We start from the raw sequence: 22626 nt of genomic DNA, 5'->3' as shown, positions 1-22626 counted from the left end.
CATGCTCATAAATCTAGTTTTCCTGGAACAATCACTTTAGCACATAATCTGTTAATTTATTATGTTTATGTTTCTCTGTCTGACATTCTACACTAGAATGTGAGCTTCAGAAGGGCAAGGATTATTTTGTCTGTTTGAGGAAACAACTGAGAAAAAGTAGTGTTGAAAAGATGGGGTAAGGAGTAAAAATTGAAACACAAATAGAATAAGTAGAATAAGTATTGTTTATCTTATCAATTATGAATCTGTCTTTTTAACCAATATTATTTATGTTTAATCAAAATTAATCATTTCTAATTCAACACAGCTAATATTACTTCTAGATCATTTGTCCCTGCTGACTGCACCCTTGTTACAGCCTTGTATATGGAAAGCACCTTTAGATGTTTATGTGATCTTTCTTCCAAATTCTTTAATGTCTCCAATTTCTCCCTTCTTTTGAGAGGAAGTTTACAGTTACTGGTAAAACTGTTGACAAGCATATCACATGGTAAGTGGAAATAATAAACCATCCTTAGGTGGAACATGTCTTTCAATCCTTGTGTGTGTGTAGGTGTTTTTCAGACTAAGGAAGATATAATGAGTCCAGAAAAAAAACTGGATATTCCTCTTTTCATTCATAAAGTCATAAGATCATTTCCTAAAAATTTATGACACTGATATGAACTGAATGTTTGTGTGCTCCCCAAATGCATACGTTGAAATTCTCACCACAAATGTGATGGTATTAGAAGATGGGGCCTTTGGGAGGTCACTAGGTCGAGGGTGGGGCTCTCATGAATGGGATTAGTGCCCTAGAGAGCTCTCTCACCATTTGCACCATTGAGGACACAGTGGAAAGATGGCCATCTCTGAACCAGGAGGCAGGCTCTCACCAGACACCCAATATGCCAATGCCCTGGATTTTCCAGCCTCAGGAAGAGTGAGAAATAAATTTCTTGTTGTGTATAAGTTACTTGGTCTATGGTATTTTTGTGATAGCAGCCTGAATGGACTAAGTCACCTTCAAAAAAGTTAAGGTAAAGTATTGAACTTTTGTAAATAAACTAAATTTTAAAAATAGTTCTGTGTTGTATTGACCAACATATAATCTTTTGATTACAAATGAACAATCTGAGACCCAATTAGCAAATTCTTTAGCCAACAGTCGTGACATCAAATTTCAGCATTAAAGTTATGAATAGAACCCAAATTTAATGGACTTTTAGTGGACAATTTACCCCTGTATACTGGCTCTTAACATGTATTAGCTTAAAAAAAAAAACCCAAAAAACTCCATGTGGTTTTGTATGAAAAGGCTTATTATTTTTACTAACACTGTTAATAGTCGTCTTTCTCCATCCAGGTAGCATATGGTCAGTGTTTCCTTATCTGGGGTCTCCTATCTCCATATATAAATAGGTGAGTACTTATGATATTATCCAGTACATCTCACCTAATCTCTCCTTAAAAAACAGAACTCAACAATGCTTAGAATTTAGCATTAGTATTCTGAGAGATTTATTGAGGGGTATTTTACTTTAAGGTCACTTAGTATAAAATTGGCTAGAGATCTTAGGGATCCCTTCAAACTTTAGGCTTTTGCAACCTCTTACACCTGAAGTTTATATCATCACTCTGGTCTGAATGTTTGTGTCTTCCCCAAATTCTTATGTTGAAATCCTAACCTTCTAAGGTGATGTTATTAGAATGCGGGGCTTTGGGGAGACAGTTAGGTCACTGATGAATGCCATTAGTGCCTTATAAAAGAGGCTCCAGAGAGATCCCTGACCCCTTTGCCATGTGAAGATACAATGACAGTCTATGACCCAGTAGTCTGTGACCCTCAAGCAACAATGCTGGTATCCTGATCTCCGACTTCCTGCTTGCAAAACTGTGAGCAATAAATGTTTAATGTTTGCAAGTTACCCATTTGCAGTATTTTGCTATGGCAGCCCAAATGTCATAAGACATATCACACTTTGTGTGCCCCAGTCATAGTTAAAATGCTCCTAATGTCACTGGGGTATTATAGATGAATAAAAACTCAACATATATTAATGGTTTGCCTGAATAATAAGAGGCAATAATTTTCCCAAGGGCATGCACTAGTGATGGGATGTTTTCTGAGCTAGTTAAGTTCGCTGACTCTGAGGCTGACATTACTAAATATGTTAATTAGTTATAAAATACTTGAAAGCATTACTTTTGAAGATTGCAACAACATTCTAAGTCAAAAATAATGCATTTAGAGAATACGGGAATGTTCTGATTCTTGATACAAATAGCTTTTTGGGGGGAATGTTGCATGACAAATGATAAATTGAGCCAAATTGTCAAAAATGGGAGTTATATTTGAGTGAAAAAATAAGTAAAATATTTGTTTATTTTAATCCATTATAAATAAATTTGTACATTTTTATCCATTGTAAATCAATCTGAAATTAGGATTCAGAGGATGTGGATCAGAGTTATGTTCTAATGCCAAATGGAATCATAATATTTATTGGCAATGAAATACTTGTAAAGTTTTTAGATTTGTCTCTAAATTAATTGAGGAATCAAAATACAATTACAATTTTTTTAACATATTTATTGGAGTATAATTGCTTTACGGTGTTGTGTTAGTTTCTCCTGTATAACAAAGTGAATCAGCTATACATATACATATATCCCATATCTCCTCCCTCTTGCATCTCCCTCCCTCCCACCCTCCCTATCCCACCCCTCTAGGTGGTCACAAAGCACCAAGCTGATCTCCCTGTGCTATGCGGCTGCTTCCCACTAGCTATATATTTTACATTTGGTAGTGTATATACGTCAATTCTACTCTCTCACTTCGTCCCAGCTTACCCTTCCCCCTCCCTGTGTCCTCAAGTCCATTCTCTATGTCTGCGTCTTTATTCCTGTCCTGCCCCTAGGTTCTTCAGAACCTTTTTTTTTTTTTTAATTCCATATATACGTGTTAGCACACAGTATTTGTTTTTCTCTTTCTGACTTATTTCACTCTGTATGACAGACTCTAGTTCTATCCACGTCACTACAAATAACTCAATTTCAGTTCTTTTTATGGCTGAGTAATATTCCATTGTATATATGTGCCACATCTTCTTTATCCATTCATCTGTCAATGGACACTTAGGTTGCTTCCATGTCCTGGCTATTGCAAATAAAGCTGCAATGAACATTGTGGTACTTGACTCTTTTTGAATTATGGTTTTCTCAGGGTATATGCTCAGTAGTGGGATTGCTGGGTCATATGGTAGTTCTAGTTTTAGTTTTTTAAGGAACCTCCATACTGTTCCCCAAAGTGGCTGTATCAATTTACATTCCCACCAACAGTGCAAGAGGGTTCCCTTTTCTCCACACCCTCTTCAGCATTTATCTTTTGTAGATTTTTTGATGATGGTCATTCTGACTGGTGTGAGGAGATACCTCACTGTAGTTTTGATTTGCATTTCTCTAATGATTAGTGATGTTGAGCATCCTTTCATGTGTTTGTTGGCAATCTGTATACCTTCTTTGGAGAAATGTCTATTTAGGTCTTCTGCCCATTTTTGGATTGGGTTGTTTGTTTTTTTACAATTATAATTTTAAAGTGTAAATACATGTTTTGGCCTACCTCCAAATTTTCTACTATTTTATATGTTTGAATTGTTTAATAACAAGGGTTTTGATAATAACAATATTTTGGACTAATGATGTAGCATTTTCTTGTGATTTCTCTGATTTTTCCATAAAAGTATCAAAATAAGCTATTCTATTTTTAGTATAAGTATTTACAACCCCAATAACAAGTGTTTTTTTTAATTTCTGAAATAAATGGCATGTAGTTAGTTTTTCTTCAATCATTATTTAAACAGATTGTGTTGAGACTAAAAAAGCCTCATATTTATATCAACCATCAATTGAGATTTTAAACCAAGAGTAAGGATACTGTTTTTAATAAAATCTTAGAATAAGGTTTTCTTTTTTTAAATGTTGCATTTATTTCTTTTATCTCCTGAAAGTGTGAGCAAACAGACTGCAATACAGCAAAGGAATTGGAAAAGCTCTAAGAATATTCAAAGTAAACATTTTTTTAGAGCAGGGTTGTAATTAGCTAACACATGAAGAATTCCTTCTAAAAGCATCTTGCATAACTTAAGAGAATTTCTCTTAAAGCATACTCATGCCTGCAGGTAGACATCTGCCTATAGGTGTTTATCTGCCTGTCTTCAGTAAAAATGAAAGAGAATTAAGGCATTTTTTTTTTAGCAGCATATATTAACCTTCTGTTGCCTGAAAGAAAGAAGTCTTAAAGCATATGTACCTGCAGATGGGAATGCATTGGCAAGATTTTCTGCTGAAGGCCAATATCAGTAAAATAGACTAGACTGTGTTTAAGTTGGAATAATCAGGGGAAAAAATAATGATATTAAGTACAAATTAGTAAGATTGGCATTTAGCACGAAAAGTTAGAGAAGTAGTTTTTGCTTGCTTCTTTATTCTTGTTTTTGCTTTGGACTTTTCTTTAGGACTTAGTTACATTTTTAGTGTCGAATGTCTGCTGGGTTACTAATTTTTCCCTCAAAAGAACACTAATTTGTAAAGTGACTGAATTCTCTAAAACAGAACTCTTCCTCAGGTACTTGAAATAGCAACTGTTCTACTAAGGTGTTGGTTGGGATGGCAATATTTCTACTAATTGTTTTTTTTTTTTTTTTAACCGTTAGAAAAACACTTTGTTTTGAAATAATTGCAAATTCCTAGGAAGTTGCAAAGAGGTTATCCATGTTCTTTATCCAGTTTCTTCAAACAGTGATATCTCACATAACCATCGAATAACATCAAAATAAGGAAATTAACATCAGAAAAATGTGGGTGTGTAATTCTAAGCTGTTTTATCACATGTATAAATTCACATTACCACCACCACAATCGACATACTGAAGGATCAGATCACCACAAAGATCTCCCTCCTGCTACTCTTTTTGTGTTTAAAATACATATTTATTGGAGTAATAATTGCTTCACAATACTGTGTTAGTTTTGGTTGTACAACAAAGTGAATCAGCCATACGCATACATATATCTCCATATCGCCTCCCTCTTGAGCCTCCCTCCCACCCTCCCTATCCCACCCCTCTAGGTGGACACAAAGCACCGAGCTGATCTCCCTGTGCTATTCTGCTGCTTCCCACTAGCTATCTATTTTACATTTGGTAGTGTATATATGTCGATGCTACTCTCACTTCACCCCAGCTTCCCATCCGCTGTTTCCTCAAGTCCATTCTCTAGGTCTGCGTCTTTATTGCTGCCCTACCACTAGGTTCATCAGTATCATTTTTTTTTTTTTAAGATTCCATATATTTGTGTTAGCATACGGTGTTTGCTTTTCTCTTTCTGACTTACTTCACTCTGTATGACAGACTCTAGGTCCATCCACCTCACTACAAATAACTCAATTTCATTTCTTTTTATGGCTGAGTAATATTCCATTGTATATATGTGCCACATCTTCTTTATCCATTTATCTGTTGATGGACATTTAGATTTTTTGATGATGGCCATTCTGACTCGGTGAGATGATACCTCATTGTAGTTTTGATTTTCATCTCTCTAATAATTAGTGATGTTGAGCATCTTTTCATGTACTTCTTGGCCTTTTGTATGTCTTCTTTGGTGAAATGTCTATTTAGATCTTCTGCTCATTTTTTAATTGAATTGTTTGTTTTTTTGATACTGAGCTCCATGAACTGTTTGTATATTTTGGAGACTAATCCTTTGTCCATTGCTTCATTTGCAAATATTTTCTCCCATTCTGAGGGTTGTCTTTTTGCCTTGTTTATGATCTCATTTGCTGTGCAAAAGCTTTTAAGTTTAATTAGGTACCATTTGTTTATTTTTATTTCCATTACTCTATGAGGTGGGTCAAAAAAGATCTTATTGTGGTTTATGTCAAAGAGTGTTTTTCCTATGTTTTCCTCTAACAGTTTTATAGTGTCTGGTCTTAAATCCATTTGGAGTTTATTTTTTTGTATGGTGTTAGGTAGTGTTCTAATTTCATTCTTTTATGTGTAGCTGTCCAGTTTTCCCAGCACCACTTATTGAAGAGGCTGTCTTTTCTCCATTGTATGTTCTTGCCTCCTTTGTCATAAATTAGGTGCCTATACGTGCATGGGTATATCTCTGGGCTTTCTATCCTGTACCGTTGATCTATATTTCTGTTTTTGTGCCAGTACCATAGTGTCTTGATTACTGTAGCTTTGTAGTATAGTTTGAAGTCGGGGAGCCTGATTCCTCTAGCTCCATTTTTCTTCCTAAAGATTGCTTTGGCTATTTGGGGTCTTTTGTGTTTCCATACGAATTGTAAAATTTTTTGTCCTAATTCTGTGAAAAATGCCATTGGTAGTTTGATAGGGATTGCACTGAATCTGTAGATTGCTTTGGGTAGTATAGTCATTTTCACAATATTGATTCTTCTAATCGAAGAACATGGTATATTTTTTCATCTGTTTATGTCATCTTTGATTTCTTTCATCAGTGTCTTATAGTTTTCTGAGTACAAGTCGTTTGCCTCCTTTGGTAGGTTTATTCCTAGGTATTTTATTCTTTTTGTTGTGATGGTAAATGGGATTGTTTCCTTAATTTCTCTTTCTGATTTTTCATTGTTAGTGTATAGGAATGCAAGAGATTTCTGTGCATTAATTTTGTATCCTGCTACTTTACCAAATTCATTGATTAGTTCTAGTAGTTTTCTGGTGGCATCTTTAGGATTTTCTATGTATAGTATCATGTTATCTGCAAACAGTGACCGTTTTACTTCTTCTTTTCCAATTTGTATTCATTTTTTTTCTTTTTCTTCTCTGATTGCTGTGGCTAGGACCTCCAAAACTATGTTGAATAAGAGTGGTGAGAGTGGACATCTTTGTCTTATTCCTGATCTTAGAGGAAATGCTTTCAGTTTTTCACCATTGAGTATGATGTTTATTGTAGGTTTGTCATATATGGCCATTATTATGTTGAGGTAGGTTCCCTCTATGCCCATTTTCTGGAGAGTTTTTATCATAAATGGGTGTAAAATTTTGTCAAAAGCTTTTTCTGCATCTATATAGATGATCATATAATTTTTATTCCTTAAATTGTTAATGTGGTGTCTCACATTGATTGATTTGTATATATTGAAGAATCCTTGCATCCCTGGGATAAATCCCACTTGATCATGGTGTATGATCCTTTTAATATGTCGTTGGATTCTGTTTGCTAGTATTTTGTTCAGGATTTTTGCATCTATGTTCATCAGCGATATTGGTCTATAATTTTCTTTTTTGGGGATATCTTTTTCTGGCTTTGGTATCAGGGTGATTGTGGCTTCGTAGAGTGAATTTGAGAGTGTTCCTCCCTCTGCAATGTTTTGGAAGAGTTTGAGAAGGATTGGTGTCAGCTCTTCTCTAAATGTTTTATAGAATTCACCTGTGAAGCCATTTAGTCCTGGACTTTTGTTTGTTGGAAGATTTTTAATTAGTTTCAATTTCATTTTTCTGATAGGGTTGTTTATATTTTCTAATTCTTCCTGGTTCAGTCTTGGAAAATTGTACCTTTCCAAGAATTTGTCCATTTCTTCATGGTTGTCCATTCTATTGGCACATAGTTGTTTGTATTAGCCTCTTATAATCCTCTGTATTTCTCCAGTGTCAGTTGTGATTTCTCCTTTTTCATTTCTCATTTTACTGATTTGCATCCTCTTCCTTATTTTCTTTTTTTTTTAAATTATTATTTATTATTTATTTATCTATTCATGGCTGTGTTGGGTCTTCGTTTCTGTGCGAGGGCTTTCTCTAGTTGTGGCAAGCGGGGGCCACTCTTCATCACGGTGTGCGGGCCTCTCACTATCCCGGCCTCTCTTGTTGTGGAGCACAGGCTCCAGACGCGCAGGCTCAGTAATTGTGGCTCACGGGCCCAGCCGCTCCGTGGCATGTGGGATCTTCCCAGACCAGGGCTCGAACACGTGTCCCCTGCATTGGCAGGCAGATTCCCAACCACTGCGCCACCAGTGAAGCCCTTCCTTATTTTCTTACTCATTGATTTCGGAATTGACAACTGGTTAAAAAGTAGAGGATCTGATTCTCCATGAGATATTTTCTTAAGACAAAGTCTTTATTTTCATACCATCCCAAACCTTATCTCTGTTTTATCTTTTACATATTACATTTTACTTATTTCTGTAACCTCGTATTTACCCAAATTACTTCTAGAATGATAACAAAAAATTTTCAGATTACCGAAAATTATCTATATACATTTTTGTGTTTATATTTGCTGTCTATCATGATATGTATATGTCTATATATTTGTAGATCCATGGTGAAATCCTCATTCCAAATCATGCTCTTGTATTCCACATGCTTACATAACCCACATATAATCTACATGTATGTCCACAACTTTAAAATCCCTGCAGATACTCACTGTATTTGTATATGTATTTCTTTAGAGTTTTCAAGGAAATAAACTCTTATCATGTTGTTTAGCTCTTAGAACAAACCTATGAAGAGAGTTTTACTGTACTCAGTTCAGAGATATGGAAACAGTATTTTAAAGATGATGAAAATTGCAGAATTAATATTCATGTTAAATAGCAGAGCTCTGATTTCTAGATCAACTAGCAACATTTGGTTGGGGAGGAATCTCCATTGTTCACTCCTACTCATAAAATCTGTGGACACTAGAGCTTGCTTTTCAAAGTCATGTTGTAATTTACTTAGGAGAGAAAGTGCTCTATGATTTTACTGTTGAAACACTAGTATATCAGTATAAAATGTTAGGATTTAGTTAACTGGTGATGGACCTCGCCCCAACAGGGAAGGGGGGAGCCAGTAGGCAAGAATGAGGGCAGACAGGCAAATTGGATAAAAGAGGCATAGAAGCTCATTCTAGGAGATGCTCTACTTTTCTACTTTGGCTCAAGGTCCCCCTTTTTTCATTTCTTTCATTTCTTTTCTTTTCTCTACAAGTTATCTGGGGATTTATGTTGCAGTCAGCCAGACTGAATTTTGGTTGGGACAATTCTGAGTCTTACTTTTTTAGTACTAGTGAGGTTTTAAGTATATGTACTTCCATGAAGAAGTCTGAAATGCAAGAGAGAAAACTCTCCCACACAAACACCTTTCAAGCAATTATGAGTGCCTAGTGTCACATCACCTGAGAATCCACTGGCTAAATCAAGTTGCATGTATATCTGTGTGTGTGTGTGTGTGTGTGTATGTTGTGTGTCTGTCTCAGTTTCTGTCTTTCATATGTAAAAATGAGAGAGAAAAAATGTAAAAATTCATTTTACAGTTATAGACATCTTGGTTGATCATAGAATTTTACTATTATATACAATATTTCTGTTCATTTTGTGTACATGTCTCCTAGGGCCATATGCTTAATTTAGGGGGCCCAGTGCAAAATGAAAATGCAGGGCCCCTGGTCCAGAATTATTCAGAATCAGAAGATGATGACAGAAGGGCATTAAAACAAAAAGTGGAGCTCCTCTAAGCACAGGTTGTACACCCACAAAGCTGATCCTGTTCCTAGGACATACATACAAGATATTTCACTGGATTAATCTAGAAATGGACTTCGTAGGTTGTAGGGTTGTGAACAACTCTGGTTTTGTTAGATAATGCCAAAATATTTTCATAGTGATTATACAAATATACATGGTTATATGCAATATGTAAGATTTGCTGCGCTAACCCTTGGTACTACCAGAGTTTGAAATGAGAAAGCCATGGCCAAATAGAAGAATGGTCAACCTCCTCCTTTTCAAGTCTTTCCTATTTGTGTAAATGATGTTTTCATTCTTCCAATTACAATCTTCACTCCCTCATTTCCAGTAGTGCTTTACTTAGTTAAATAAATTCAGCCACTATGGAAAACAGTATGGAAATTCCTTAAAAAATTAAAAATAGAACTATCATATGGCCCAGCAATTCCACTCCTGAGTATTTATCAAAAGAAAACAAAAACACAAATTCAAAAGATATATGCACACCTATGTTCATTGCAACATTATTTACAATAGCCAAGATATGGAAGCAAACTAAATGCCCATCGATAGATGAATGGATAAAGATGCATATATATATATATATATATATATATATATATATATATATATACACATATATAATGCACATTAAGGTCCAAAATTCAGTCCAGCTGACTGAAACATGTATGCCCAGATGACTTGTAGAGAAAAGAAAACAAAGCAAAAGGAAAGAAATGAAAAGAGGGGACCTTAATATGCATAATATATATATTCATATATATATATATGAATATTGCTCAGCCATAGAAAGGAATGAAATCTTGCCATTTGTGACAACATGGCTTGACCTAGACAGTATGATGCTAAGTGAAATAAGTCAGACAGAGAAAGACAAATACTGTATAATTTCACTTATATGTGCAATCTAAGAAACAAAACAAATGAACAAATATAAAACAGAAACAAAGTTATAGATACAGAGAACCAGTAGGCAGGTACCAGAAAGGAGGGAGTGGGGGGAGGAAAGAAATAAGTGAAAGAGATTAAGAGGTACAAAATTCCGAGAGGGCAGGCAGCGGAAGCAAGAAGAACTACAATCCTGCAGCCTGTGGAACAAAAACCACATTCACATAAAGATAGACAAGATGAAAAGGCAGAGGGTTATGTACCAGATGAAGGAATAAGATAAAACCCCAGAAAAACAACTAAATGAAGTGGAGATAGGCAACCTTCCAGAAAAAGAATTCAGAATAATGATAGTGAAGATGATCCAGGACCTCAGGAAAAGAATGGAGGCAAAGATCAACAAGATGAAAGAAATGTTTAACAAACACCTAGAAGAATTAAAGAACAAACAAACAGAGATGAACAATACAATAACTGAAATGAAAACTACACTAGAAGGAATCAATAGCAGAATAACTGAGGCAGAAGAACGGATAAGTGACCTGGAAGACAGAATGGTGGAATTCCCTGCTGCAGAACAAAATAAAGAAAAAAGAATGAAAAGAAATGAAGACAGCCTAAGACACCTCTGGGACAACATTAAATGCAACAATATTTGCATTATAGGGGTCCCAGAAGGAGAAGAGAGAGAGAAAGGACCAGAGAAAATATTTGAAGAGATTATGGTCAAAAACTTCCCTAACATAGGAAAGGAAATAGCCACCCAAGTCCAGGAAGCGCGGAGAGTCCCATACAGGATAAACCCAAGGAGAAACACACTGAGACACATAGTAATCAAACTGGCAAAAATTAAAGACAAAGAAAAATTATTGAAAACAGCAAGGGAAAAAGGACAAATGACATACACGGGAACTCCTATAAGATTAACAGCTGATTTCTCAGCAGAAACTCTACAAGCCAGAAGGGAGTGGCACGATATACTTAAAGTGATGAAAGGGAAGAACCTATAACCAAGATTACTCTACCGGCAAGGATCTCATTCAGATTTGATGGAGAAATCAAAAGCTTTACAGACAAGCAAAAGCTAAGAGAACTCAGCACCACCAAACCAGGTCTACAACAAATGCTAAAGGAAATTCTCTAAGTGGGAAACACAAGAGAAGAAAAAGACCTACAAAAACAAACCCAAAATAATTAAGAAAATGGTCATAGGAACATACATATCGATAATTACCGTAAACATGAATGGATTAAATGCTCCAACCAAAAGACACAGGCTTGCTGAATGGATACAAAAACAAGACCCATATATATGCTGTCTACAAGAGATCCACTTCAGACCTAGGGACACATACAGACTGAAAGTGAAGGGATGGAAAAAGATATTCCATGCAAATGGAAATCAAAAGAAAGATGGAGTAGCAATACTCGTATCAGATAAAATAGACTTTAAAATAAAGACTGTTACAAGAGATAAGGAGGTACACTACATAATGATCAAAGGATCAATCCAAGAAGAAGATATAACAATTATGAATGTTTATGCACCCAATATAGGAGCACCTCAATACATAAGGCAACTGCTAACAGCTATAAAAGAGGAAATCGACAGTAACGCAATAATAGTGGGGGACTTTAACACCCCACTTACAGCAATGGACAGATCATCCAAACAGAAAATTAATAAGGAAACAGAAGCTTTAAATGACACAATAGACCAGATAGATTTAATTGATATTTATAGGACATTCCATCCAAAAACAGCAGATTACACTTTCTTCTCAAGTGTGCACGGAACATTCTCAAGGATAGATCACATCTTGGGTCACAAATCAAGCCTCAGTAAATTTAAGAAAATTGAAATCATATCAAGCATCTTTTCTGACCACAACGCTATGAGATTAGAAATGAATTACAGGGAAAAAAACGTAAAAAAGACAAACACATGGAGGCTAAACAATACGTTACTAAATAACCAAGAGATCACTGAAGAAATCAAACAGGAAATCAAAAAATACCTAGAGACAAGTGACAATGAAAACACAACAATCCAAAATCTATGGGATGCAGCAAAAGCAGTTCTAAGAGGGAAGGTTATAGCTATACAAGCCTACTTCAAGAAACAAGAAACATCTCAAATAAACAATCTAACCTTACACCTAAAGGAACTAGAGAAAGAAGAACAAACAAAACCCAAAGTTAGCAGAAGGAAAGAAATCATAAAGATCAGAGCAGAAATAAATGAAATAGAAACAAAGAAAACAATAGCAAAGATCAATAAAACTAAAAGCTGGTTCTTTGAGAAGATAAACAAAATTGATAAACCATTAGCCAGACTCATCAAGAAAAAGAGGGAGAGGACTCAAATCAATAAAATTAGAATTGAAAAAGGAGAAGTTACAACAGACATCGCAGAAATACAAACCATCCTAAGAGACTACTATAAGCAACTCTATGCTAATAAAATGGACAACCTGGAAGAAATGGACAAATTCTTAGAAAGGTATAATCTTCCAAGACTGAAGCAGGAAGAAATAGAAAATATGAACAGACCAATCACAAGTAATGAAATTGAAACTGAGATTTAAAATCTTCCAACAAACAGAAGTCCAGGACCAGATGGCTTCACAGGTGAATTCTATCAAACATTTAGAGAAGAGCTAACACCCATCCTTCTCAAAATCTTCCAAAAAATTGCAGAGGAAGGAACACTCTCAAACGCATTCTTGAGGTCACCATCACCCTAATACCAAAACCAGACAAAGATACTACAAAAAAAGAAAATTACAGACCAATATCACTGATGAATATAGATGCAAAAATCCTCAACAAAATACTAGCAAACAGAATCCAACAACACATTAAAAGGATCATACACCATGACCAAGTGGGATTTATCCCAGGGATGCAAGGATTCTTCAGTATACACAAATCAATCAATGTGATACACCATATTAACAAATTGAAGAATAAAAACCATATGATCACCTCAAGAGATGCAGAAAAAGCTTTTGACAAAATTCAACACCCATTTATGATAAAAACACTCCAGAAAGTGGGCATAGAGGGAACCTACCTCAACATAATAAAGGTCATATATGACAAACCCACAGTAAACATCATTCTCAATGGTGAAAAACTGAAAGCACTTCCTCCAAGATCAGGAACAAGACAAGGATTTCCACTCTCACCACTGTTATTCAACATAGTTTTGGAAATCCTAGCCACGGTAATCAGAGAAGAAAAAGAAATAAAAGGAATACAAATTGGAAAAGAAGAAGTAAAACTGTCACTGTTTGCAGATGACATGATACTATACATAGAGAATGCTGAAAATGCCACCAGAAAAGTACTAGAGCTAATCAATGAATTTGGTTAAGTTGCAGGATACAAAATTAACACACAGAAATCTCTTGCATTCCTATACACTAATGATGAAATATCTGAAAGAGAAATTAAGGAAACACTCCCATTTACCATTGCAACAAGAATAAAATACCTAGGAATAAACCTACCTAGGGAGACAAAAGACCTGTATGCAGAAAACTATAAGACACTGATGAAAGAAATTAAAGATGATACCAACAGATGGAGAGATATACCATGTTCTTGGATTGGAAGAATCAATATTGTGAAAATGACTATACTACCCAAAGCAATCTACAGATTCAACGCAATCCCTATCAAATTACCAATGGCATTTTTTACGGAACTAGAACAAAAAATCTTAAAATTTGTATGGAGACACAAAAGACCCCGAATAGGCAAAGCAGTCTTGAGGGAATAAAACGGAGCTGGAGTAATCAGACTCCCTGACTTCAGACTATACTATAAAGTTACAGTAATCAAGACAATATGGTACTGGCACAAAAACAGAAACATAGATCAATGGAACAAGATAGGAAGCCCAGAGATAAACCCATGCACCTATGGTCAATTAATCTATGACAAAGGATGCAAGGATATACAACGGAGAAAAGACAGCCTTTTCAATAAGTGGTGCTGGAAAAACTGGACAGCTACATGTAAAAGAATGAAATTAGAACACTACCTAACACCATACACAAAAATAAACTCAAAATGGATTAGAGACCTAAATGTAAGACAGGACACTATAAAACTCTTAGAGGAAAACATAGGAAGAACACTCTTTGACATAAATCACAGCAAGATCTTTTTTGATCCACCACCTAGAGTAATGGAAATAAAAACAAAAATAAACAAATGGTACCTAATGAAACGCAAAAGCTTTTGCACAGCAAAGGAAACCATAAACAAGATGAAAAGACAACCATCAGAATGGGAGAAAATATTTGCAAACGAATCAACAGACAATGGATTAATCTCTGAAATATATAAACAGCTCATGCAGCTCAATATTAAAAAAACAACCCAATCCAAAAATGGGCAGAAGACCTAAATAGACATTTCTCCAAAGAAGACATACAGATGGCCAAGGAGCATATGAAAAGCTGCTCAACATCACTAATTATTAGAGAAATGCAAATCAGAACTACAATGAGGTATCACTTCACACCAGTTAGAAATGGCATCATCAGAAAATCTACAAACAACAAATGCTGGAGAGGGTGTGGAGAAAAGGGAACCCTCTTGCACTGTTGGTGGGAATGTAAATTGATACAGCCACTATGGAGAACAGAATGGAGGTTCCTTAAAAAACTAAAAATAGAATTACCATATGATCCAGCAATCTTACTACTGGGCATATACCCAGAGAAAACCATAATTCAAAAAGACACACAAACCCCAATGTTCATTGCAGCACTATTTGCAATAGCCAGGTCTTGGAAGCAACCTAAATGCCCATCGACAGACAAATGGATAAGGAAGATGTGATACCTATATACAATGGAATATTACTCAGCCATAAAAAGGAACGAAATTGGGTCATTTGTTGAGACGTGGATGGATCTAGAGACTGTCATACAGAGTGAAGTAAGTCAGAAAGAGAAAAACAAATATCGTATATTAACGCATGTATGTGGAACCTAGAAAAATGGTACAGATGAACCGGTTTGCAGGGTAGAAATCGAGACACAGATGTAGAGAACAAACATATGGACACCAAGCGGGGAAAGCAGTGGGGGGTGTGGGTGGTGGTGGTGTGATGAATTGGGTGATTGGGATTGACATGTACCCACTGATGTGTATACTATTGATGACTAATAAGAACCTGCTGTATAAAAAAATAAATAAAATAAAATTTAAAAATTAAAAAAAAGAAGTAAATGGTGGGGGGGGCATCCCATGCTAAAAAGAAAAAAAAAGGGGTACAAACTTCCAGCTGCAAAATAAAGGAGTCATGTGTATGAAATGTACAGTGTGGGGAATATAGTCAATAACTATGTAATATCTTATGATGATGACAGATTGTAACGAGGCTTATCATGGTGATCATTTTGAAATGTATAGAAATATGGAATCACTAAGTTTTATAACAGGAATGAATACAGTGTTGTAGGTTAATTACATGTCAACGTCTACAAATCAAACTCATAAAAAAAGATCAGATTTGTGATTACGAGAGATGAGAGGGTGTGGGGAGGAGGAGTTGGATAAAGGCAGTCAAAAGGTACAAACTACCAGTTATAAGACAAATAAGTACTAGGGATGTATTGTACAACATGGTAAATATAATTAACACTGCTGTATAGTATATATGAAAGTTGTTAAGAGAGTAATCCGTGAGTTCTCATCACAAGGGAATTTTTTTTCTTTAATTTTGTATCAATATGAGATGATGGATGTTTACTAAACTTGTAATAATCATTTCATGAGTTTTGTCAGTCAAATCATTATGCTGTACACCGTAAACTTATGCAATGCTGTATGTCAATTATAGTGCAATAAAACTGGAAGGAAGAAACACTAGCACTATTTAAATTGTAATTCTCCCCCACAAAGTTTTCATTCTATTTTATTTTTCTCATAGCACATTTACTAGCATCATATACTTTAACTTTTTACTTGTTTATTGTCTGTGACAACTCTAATAAAATTTATGTACTATGATGATTTTTTTTAAATCTTTTGTTTGTTGCTGTGTATATATAGTTCCTGGAAAGATGTCTAGTACATGCTAGTAGCTCAATAAATGCTCACTGAGTGAATGAACAAATAAATACGTGTGTAGTTAATCAATTAGTTTAAAATACAGATACTTGAGAATATATAATTATGTAAAATGGATGGTGTAGTAGAATTCAGAAATGGCTTCAATGCTTCACCTTATTCAAATCCTTTGCAATGTAAATTTGTTGTGTCTACAATTCTACCTCCAGTTTTAGGTATGCAATTTGCTCTGGTCAATAGGATACTAGCAAATTTTTATATAAGCACAACTTAAAAAGTACTTCTGTGATTGGATTTGCTTTCACTCATGCCGTCTACCTTTTCTGTGGTAACATGTATGAACTACCTTGGTGAGGGTGAAAACATGTGGAATAAACCGGCTTGCCCCAGTTGTTCCAGTTGAAGTCATCCTATGTCAACCGAGAGTTTGTTGGCCCTACGTTTGTGAACTAATCTAGTTAATATCAGCAGCTCTGCCTTACTGAACTATTGCTCATTATAGAAGTATGGGAAAGGACAGGATCAGATAAACCCAGCCCATATCTACTGAATCTTGCTGACTCATGAGCTAAATACCTGTTTGTTGTTGTACATCACTAACACATAATGCTTATTTGATTTGCATCATTATTTTAGTAATATCAATAGATAGCTGTGACAGAAGGAGATAATTCCACTTAGGGCCACTTTTATGACCACAGGTTAGTGACAGTCAAAATCAGGATTTTGAGCCTCAATTTCATGCCTTGTAAAATCAAACAGATAATTGGGTATTTCTAACTATTTGCTGGTTCACATTAGTACAAAGGGACACTTTCCTAAGCTGGTATTGAAATGAAGAAGCATGATCACTCCAACACAACTCAGCTTTCTTCCAAATAGAGGGAAAAAAATCACCTGAGGGATGGCCTGCTGCTTATATAGAATAGAAGTAAAGAAAAGAATAGAAGTAAAGGTAAAAATAAAATTACATATGAAATGTTAATGCAGTATTTTTAATATACGTAAAGTATACATGTTTCTTGTTTGTGCAAAGTCCTCATTCTTATCCTACCTTCTTCAAACTGACGAATAGTATAACTGATAATACAGATCAATATTAAGTACCCCTTTGTATTTTTTTCTCAGAGAAAATCTTTAACATTATCCTTAGTATACTTAGAAGAAAATTTATTAATCTGATACAGTTTACACAAATCATACCTACAAAATATCATTCTCAGAAACATTCTCTATCAATTTGATTAATCAGACTGGACCAGCGACACTAATAAAAAAAGCTGTCAACAGCAGTGACATACTGCCGATAATCCTGAGAAAAATGATCAAAGCTCTGAGGTAGTCAGTCTGCCAGGAGCAGGCAAGGACACCACCATGCAGTGAAGCCTTCCTCACTGCAGGACACCCAGGTCAACTTTGGCAGGAATCATGAATCCACTATGGAGTGGTAGCCTATAGCCTTGAAACCTAGGGTCCTTTACCTTTTGCCTAGCCTTTGATAGTGCAAATGTTGCCATGTCTATTACAAGGTGGATCCAGGCAGCGATGGTAGCTATCTGAGTCTGCCACTGAGCAATCTGATGCAGTTTCCATCAACATCTTGATTCCAGTTGATGCCTTCACAGAAAGGTCCATGCTGTGGGCATCTACTTGAGTGACCCACATGGTTCAATCAGTATCTGTGATTTTTTCCCCCCACAATTCACGGGATCCAAAAAAGGGATGTCTTTAATCATTAACGTATAGTTTTCTAAATGGCAGACCAAACAGCTATCACTTAGGTTATTGGCAACATTTCAAGAGTCAATAAAACTATTACCAGGTTCATCAAGGGGAACTTAGGTCAGTGCTATGAGAATGTCCTTAAATTCCACCCACAGAGCAGAGCAACTGCATCCCTTTCCAGTCTGCAGAGCTGGTACTGAAGCTCAACAGCCATAGCAGCCTGGTGGACATTTTCAGAATTCAGCTTTTTAGTTAACCACGCCTAGGTGTTTAGAGGAAAGCCCAATGAAACATGGGCTTTGCTTCAGGCGGTTTAGAGAGGGTTGTTTCCCCCAAAGGAAGAGCTGCTACTTTTTCATGTAAAACTGACTTGCCAGCTAGAGCCAGGCTGGAATCATTCATACATTTATTCAGAATAGAGAAGTGAGAGGCCTAAGCTCTGACTGGGACAAAGCTGGGTGTTCAAGGACAATCTTACAGAATATGTCTTACACTGTTTAGAGACTATGTTATTTTATTATTTTCTAAACCAGCGCTCCCCAACCTTCCAGTTTCGTGGAAGACGATTTTTCCATGGATGGGGGGACGGTTCAGGCGGTAATGTGAGCGATGGGGAGCGGCCAATGAAGCTTCCCTTGCTCCCTCGCCGCTCACCTCCTCCTGTGCGGCCCGGTTCCTAACAGGCCGTGGATCGGTAGCGCTCCGCGCCCCGGGGATTGGGGACCCCTGTTCTAAACCACATACATATATACATATATGTGTGCGTGTACGTATACACACATGCATATACACACTTGTGTGTGTAACTCAAATAAAAATAAATCTCAACATAGAACTTGCTGTTTGAGACTACAGTCCACTCAATTTTCTTCTTTCTACTGAAGTTTAAAAATTTTTAAATGTTTTGACAGTTTTTTTCAAACCTAAAATACAAATGAAGCTTTTATGTTACAATAAAAAGAAGCCTGATGTTCACATTTCTTTATTGCTTTAATCTATAAGTGACTTAGATTTCTCAAATTTATTTACTAAATGGATCTGTGCTAGGTTCTGGCAATACAAAGATCAAATTAAGCTTCGTCATCACCTTCATTGTATTGATATCTGTTGATTTCCCAGCCTTTCTTAATTTCACTTGGCAGGGAACCCATCCTGCAAACAAATATAAAACATCTTACCTTCTCAATGAACTCCCAAGCTGAAGTTCCTTTACATGCTGTTGATAATCCCTTCTAATAGCATGAAGTTTGTTCCTTATGGAATCCAAGAAATAATGCCACCTGCCCTGGCTGTCTGAGGACATTCATCTTGTGGAATATTAGGAATGCCACTTCATGTCATCTCCGTCACATTGTCTAGCACACTGTGTGGCCATTCTAGAAATCTCAAATGAGCTCGAGTTCTTATCTCCTAGGAAACAGGATTACTTATTCAAATCACAGTGTAGCTCACCATTTAAACCTTTCATGGCTCACAGGCCTGGATTCTTCAGTCAACTTCCACATATAGGCCCCTGTAATTAGTTACAAGCCATTCCCACACTGCTTTGTGTTTCTTGCACTAGTGAAACATCCTCAAAATCATTTTCACCCTCTGAAATTCTTCACAATGCCCTCTACCACTACCAATCATCAACTAAGAACTCCCCTATTTTCTCAACAATTTTTCCAATCTTCTTTAATATTTCTAAACACAACTGAAAAACTATTTTCCCCAAATTTCTGCTCCAAGTGTACACTTTTCAAATGAAGGTTTTTCATCTCCAATGCTACACACATAGCAGTTCAGTTTGGAGGTCCCTTCTTCCCTCAATCCCACTTCAACACATTTTCTCCTCACCATTTTAACATAACCTGCTGCTTTGAGACTTTGTTTTTCAACTGGGCTGCTCTCATGTACCAAAACTTTTTTTTTTTAATTTTTAAATTTTCTCTATGTCTAATTTCTTTTTATTTTATTTTATTTTTTATTTTTATTGGAGTATAGTTGCTTTACAATGTTGTGTTTGTTTCTGCTATACAGCAAAGTGAATGTTGTAAAGCAGAAATAGAGACACAGATGTAGAGAACAAATGTATGGACACCAAGGGGGGAAAAGGGGGGTGGGATGAATTGGGAGATTGGGATTGACATATATACACTACTATATATAAAATATATAAGTAATGAGAACCTACTGTATAGCACAGGGAACCCTACTCGGTGCTCTGTGATGACCTACATGGGAAGGAAATCCAAAATTTTTGATGCTCATTTCATGCACTGAAAGACCTGAGGATCAGCTTTTTGCCCTAGGTATATTATAATACCACGTGATTCAAAGTGCAAAGGAATGATCCACCAAAATTCTCACCTCTCAGTTTCTTTTTATTTTTATTTTGTCACCTCTCAGTTTTTTAATCTCCTGTGACCACATCTATGCCACTTTAGCTGCAAATATCTAGAAATATTTCATCTGTAAAATATTAAATTAAGTCATCCTCTCCTCCTATAATACCTTCCAACATCTATATTTAATATTTTAGAAGCCAAATATTTCAGGGCTATGACACTATAGTATATCATTTGCAGTTGTTAGCTCTAACACATACTCCAATGCTCTACCTTCTCTCTCATGGGGCCTTCACTCCAATGACCCTTTACTTTCTCTGTATTCATCAGTCACTTAACTTAATCTTTAGATGTCATTAAATGGAAGTTTAGGTTAACCTTCTACCCTCTGACTGTTTGTCCTTTTTGCATATCTGTCCTGTAAAATCTTAACTTTCAGTGAATTCAACAGTCTTCCTACCTATACATAGACCGATGACCCTTTTTCCACACAGTAGATTAGAACCATTGGGACTACTGCAATTGTACGTTCATTTTGTGTTCACCATTGATAGGCCCTCAGTGCTACCCATCAACCCTACTGTAACAATCACCCCACAGAGAAAGGATTAATTTTCCACCACCCCACCAAAAATTTGGTTTGGGTATTGAGGCTGATAATGCCACACAAGCACCAAGATGGTATGAAAGGTTTATTACTCACAAAATGGTCCTTTCTGGGAGACAGCAGAGCAGGCCTCTGAAGCTGGTCCAAAAATGGCTCAAGAAGTCAGGGAAAGAAAACTGACTTGAGGGAATTCCTTGGCGGTCCAGTGGTTAGGACTCCCCCACTTCCACTGCAGGGAGGCACAAGTTTGATCTCTGGTCGGGGAAATAAAATCCCACAAGAAGCCCGGCACGAGCAAAAAAAAAAAAAAGAGAAAGAAAATTGAAAATTGACTTGAGGTTTTATAGTGGTTAGAGGGTGGGTCCAGGGTGACGATTCAGCATGTACTCTGGATGGCACTTACATGATTAAACTTGCCCACGAAGTCAATGGAGGATGTACCCAGGATTCCTTATTAGCTTGGCAGATGGGGTAGAAGGGAAAGAGGGAGGGGTGTGGTTTTAAAGCTGTCAGTAGTTTAATGCCACTGCTAGATCAGACTCTTTATCCCATCTACTACTATTGCTTGTTAATATCTGCTTGGTTTTCTCCACCCTATGATGGTTAGAACGTTTCCATTTTTTTAAATGTCACTACCCTTTATCTGAACTTTCAACTGACTCCTGATTTAGAGAAAATTGAAGTTATAACATGGGCACTCTTTAAAGATCTCTCTCCTCCTACTTCCAAAATTACAGCTACCTGCCTTCATAGCCACTGTTGCTTTTTCTTTCCTCTCATCCTTGTTCTGATTGCATCCCCCATCACATTCTCAGAGACATTCTCAGGGTTTGATTATCTCCTCTGTCCTGTCAGTACTTATGAAAAATAGAGCTTCAAACTCTCTTTCAATTGAAGCATAAGAAAAATAGAGAAGTCCATAACAGATATTTGTAAACTATTGGGAATACCACATACTTCTATGTGCTCTTTATTTAGTTCTGTTGTTCACCTGACATTGATTTCAGTGTGTGGTGTAAGATTGGGTCAGTTTTAAATGACAGAACTCTAAGTTGTTACAAAAATACATAAACAGACTGGGAAAAAGGAAATGACTATTATAAAAAGGAGTAAAGAGATACAACAAGAAGGTAACGTTTGAGTTAAATCATGATTCCTCAGGAGATAGATGGCAAAAAATAAGGAAGGGCCCAGGGACTAGCAATAGTGAAAATCATTTCCCCGACTGTGTGAGAATCATTTTCCCCACTCTGTGTGCTACCAGAGGGAGTAGTATTATTAGAAGAGATGGTCACAGAATGAATCTTAAGGCAAAATAACCAGCACAGATTGTAAAGGAAATAATAGGCAAAAGTGAAAAATTTGGGAGAGATTTCTATATGGGAAAATTGAATGAACAATGTTTCTTGAAAGAATGGCAAATGTAGTCGACTGCATGAAAAGACTGGTCTATTAAACAAAACCAAAAT

The sequence above is a fragment of the Balaenoptera acutorostrata genome, chromosome 5 (genome assembly GCF_949987535.1).
Source record: "Balaenoptera acutorostrata chromosome 5, mBalAcu1.1, whole genome shotgun sequence".
Classification (NCBI taxonomy): domain Eukaryota; kingdom Metazoa; phylum Chordata; class Mammalia; order Artiodactyla; family Balaenopteridae; genus Balaenoptera; species Balaenoptera acutorostrata.
The sequence above is the reverse complement of the archived record's forward strand: the minus strand, read 5'-3'. Positions refer to the sequence as shown.